Here is a 4,743-nt window from a genome sequence, read left to right as displayed (position 1 = left end):
ACGAATGATACACACACACACACACACACACACACACACACACACACACACACACACACACATATATAATACATTAATTCACTGAAAAAAATAGACAGATAGAAAGAGAAGCATTAGACTTAATGAAACAAAAAATAAGATGCTCAGAAAAGTTCTGAAACACTGAGACTCAATGAATCTATGTGAATCGTTCTTTTCTTTTAAGCCTGGACTTTTCTATTCATGGATTCAGCCGTCGTTGGGTAGCTTAAGATTAAATCCTTTGTCGTCCTTTCTTCTCACATTCAACACTCTCCAGTGTCGCCTATCTCCACTGACCGCTCTTTATCCACGCAAAGTTCACAGCCCGACCTGGCAATGTTGTTTCTTCTTATCTGCCCTGATTTACAACACTGATGCAACCAGTGACGTTTTGCACACATAGAGTGGAAGGAAACTAGCTACGGTTGTTCCAATCGAGGCTCTCTTGCTCTGCGCGCGCACTCCTAGGGGAACTTCCGTTGCTATGACGCCGTCGTTAGGGTGAGGAGCGTAGTGTGAAGGAAGCTGCCATTGTTCAGAAGTCCGAGTGTTCTCGAGTGTGCCCCTTTGGTTCCCTGTGTCTGCTGTAATGTTACGTTGATATCAACCTGCGTATTGTTGAAATACTTGAACATTCTGTTCGGATTCGTTTGATACGAGCTAGTAACTAGGCAACCTAGTGAATGTCTCGCGGTTTTCGACCACACGGAAAAATCTCTCTTGAGTTACTTCCCCTTTGATGTCGACTTCATGCTTATGACTGATGGTATTGAACGTAAAAGTTTAATTTACTGGGTGTATCAAGTTCTTTCTCATGTTCCAATTTTGACGAAAGGAGCGAGTTTGCAGCTGGCGTTGTCAGTTCAGTAAAGAATGAACGAGAGACTAATCATTCGTTTAGTAGAATCTAGAGGTTTTACGGCTCTCGCAACTGCATAATGTCATATGAGCGCCAAGGGGTGTATGTCAACAGAGAATTCCTTACGGGGAATCAGATTTACTCTGCTCACCTCTAGCTTCATCAGCACAAAGTCTGCTTTCTTCTTTTGTATGTTTGTCACTCTCTTGTAAACTGCTATTTCCGGGGTGCCTTGATATATACACACATGCATTAACACACACATACACACACATGAACACACACACACACACACACACACACATGAACAAACACACACACACACACACACACACATACATGAACACACACACACACACACATACATGAACACACACACACACACACACATACATGCACACATGCACACACACATGAACACACACACACACATACACATGCACACATGTACACACACATGCACACATGTACACACACATGAACACACACACACACACACACATGCACACACACACACACACACTCGCACATGCACACACAGCACAACACAACTCGTATGAAAACACACGCTATCATATTCAGACTTACAAGCACGTACACTCATAAACCAAAGTAAAAAGAATGAGAGAAAAGGACAGAACAATACCCACAGACGAACACACAGACAACGAGGGGAAAAAAACAAAGAAAACAGATTGACAAACCAGAAGTTGGCTAACACTTATTAACAAGTCGTCATTTATTGTGAGGCAATTGCTCCACCATTCACTCCAGCATTATGCGCGAGTCATTCAGAGATCGGGAGAGCATCCCATTATGGGCCTCATGGGAGAGACTTGACGCCCCCTCCACGGACCTAGCGGTCATCCTCCGGCCATCGATGACCCCCTTGAGGTGCTGTTGGGGTCATTAGCACCCCTGCTCAAGTGTCCCAGAGGACGTCAGTGGGAATACCCGCTCAGACTACAGCGGAAACGTTTACTTTCGCTTTGGGAGTTGTTTGTCATGTGTGAGAAACCATGTCTAATGAGACGACGGAGATAGAAGCTGGTAAACCAGACACGGTTAACTCGTTGTACATGTAGCAAACGTTTGTTTGTAGATTCTAGAAAGGCGGCTCTTATGACAAGTACACACTGTCAGTTCAATTCATGTTTGAGTCAGGGCTTCCCAGATTGTACAATAGTCTTATACAGATGAGAGGACAAAAGCTACAATAAATTTGGCACACTTCGACCTAATTCGAATAAATTTTATTGTGACCTTCAAAATCAAACGCATTTGTTTATTCAAGGTTGTGAGTCGAATCGGTTGAATCGCACTTTAAATGCCTCTGCATAGAAGAAAATCTGTCTGGTCTCGGATTAATTCGATTGAATGCAACTGGCAGTGAGCACTGGGTATTAGGTAATACGAGGTGCCCATTGTGAATGAGATCGGGTCGGGGGCGATCGTCCGACTCTTAGCCTGAAAACCCCCCACAATAAAACGCGTTTGTTTTTGAGGCGACGAGTCGGGCGCGATCTGCTTGTGCCACGATAGCCGCTTTGGTCCACAATCTGGTGGCCTCAAAAACAAACGTGTTTGTTTTCAGTTTCAGGCGACCGAGTCGAGCGATCGGTCCGATCCAGCCGTAGTGGGCACCCCGTGTTAGCAAACCACCCCGACCAGACCCGATCCCCAAATGGACACCCCGTATAACTAAGAGTCATTGTGATTACTTCCACAGACAACCACAGCAACGCACGAAACGTGTTAGCGGGTGGTTGAAGGGTGCCACTAGTATGTCGTACTCGAATCTTTGCTTTTGGGCTTTGTTGTTTCTGTCTGTATGCCTCACACGACCCTGCACTAAATGACCGTGGTTGTGACGGTATGCTGTGACTCTATTTACTTAAAACAAACAAATAAATGCCAGTGGTTGCTCTTACTTTCTTCCATTCTCTGCCGATACTATTTATTGTTTGTGTATCTGTTTTATTTACTCTTTACCGTGTTCAATGACCGTTGTAGGGTCAATATGCTTCTATTTGCTCAAACAGAACAACCAAACGTCAGTAGTTAGTCTTACTGTTATTATTTGTCAATATTGTTTGTGTATCTGCCTGACCCTTTGCTGCACTTAATGACAGTTGTTGTGTCAATAAGCTTCTATTTATTCAAACTAAACAAATAGACCCCAGCCCAGTGGTTGCTCTTACTTCTTACTTGGATTTACTTGGATCCAGAGCTAGAACCATAGCAGGCGGCACCTGTCCATAGCCGCTGCTCATCTCTCCTTTCCAGCGTCCATCTCAGGATCTTCCTGCTAATTGTCTCCTGAGGAGCTGGTTTGAGACACGCCTGGTCTTACTTCTGTTCTAATTAATTGCCAATATTGTTTTTGTATCTGTTTGACTCTTCACTGCGCTAACCGAGCTTCATTGTGTCGATATACTTTCCTCTGTACTCAAACAGAACAACAAATAGACGCCAGTGGTTGGTCTTATAGTTTTATTATTTGCCAATATTATTGTTTGTGTATCTGTTTGACTCATTTCTTTGACTCTATACTGCGCTAAACGATCCTTATTGTGTCGACATGTGCTTCTGTTTGCTCAAAAACAACAAAAGAATACGCCACTGGTTGGTCTAACTTCTGTTCTTTCCTTTTGTCGTTTTTGTTTATCTGTTTGACTCTTTACTGCACTAGAAAGTCGATATTGTGTCGATATAAATAGATAGCATTTATGCTTCTATTTACTCAAACAGAACAAAACAAAAGTCAACAAATAAACGTCATTGGTTGATCTTACTCCTGTTATTTGTCAGTATTGTTTTGTGGATCTGTCTTACTCTTTACTGCTCTAAACGACGGTTATAGTGGAAACATATACATTTCTCTATACTCAAACAGAACAAAACACACGCCTCTGGTTGGTCTAACTTCTATTATTTGCCAATATTGTTTGTGTATCTATTTGACTCTTCACAGCACTAAACGATCGTTATGTTGTGTAGATATTATATACTTCTATTTACTCAAACAAAACAAGTAAACGCCACTGGATGCTCTAACTTCTATTCTTTGCCAATATTGCTTGTGTATCTAGTATCTGTTTGACTCTTCACAGCACTAAGCACTAAACGAACGTCCTTTTGTCAGTGTACTAGTATGCTTCTATTTACTCAAACAAAACAAAACAAACGCCACTGGTTGCTCAAACTTCCATTCTTCGCTTTTGTGGCTTACGTTCTTCTGTCTGACTCTTCACTGCTCTAGAAAGTCGATTGTATCTATATGCTTCTCTTTACTAAAAAAAAGACCAAACAAACGCCAGTGTTTCGTCTAATTTCTAGTCTGTGCTAAAATTGTTTGTGTTTTTGTTCGACTCTTTACTGCGCTAAACGATCGTTATTGTGAAGATATAGTCTTCTATTTACTCAAATAAAATAGATAAATGCCACTGGCTGCTCTAACTTCTATCATTTGCTAATTGTGTTTGTGTATCTGTTTGACTCTTTACTGCACTGAACGGGAGATATTGTGTGGATGTATTATGCTTCTATTTACTCAAACAAAACTTAAATAAAATTATGCTAGTGTTTGCTCTAACTTTTTATCATTTCCTTTTGTCGTTTCTAATTATCTGTCTGACTCCTTACTGCACTTAAATAATCGTTATCGGTTCGATACGCTTCTCTTTAATAAGAAAAAACCAAAACAAAACGCTCAACCCCCACTCCCCTCCCCTCCGCAAGCAACAACACTGCTTCCTTAAATAACCTTAAAACGTTTATAGGGGGCTTCAATCAATACAAAAAATACAGGACAGACACAACATAAGTTATTTCAAAGGAGGAGAGGTAAGCCCCCCCCCCCA

This window comes from Aplysia californica, unplaced genomic scaffold (genome assembly GCF_000002075.1).
Source record: "Aplysia californica isolate F4 #8 unplaced genomic scaffold, AplCal3.0 scaffold00017, whole genome shotgun sequence".
Lineage (NCBI taxonomy): Eukaryota > Metazoa > Mollusca > Gastropoda > Aplysiida > Aplysiidae > Aplysia > Aplysia californica.
This window is presented reverse-complemented; position numbering follows the sequence as displayed.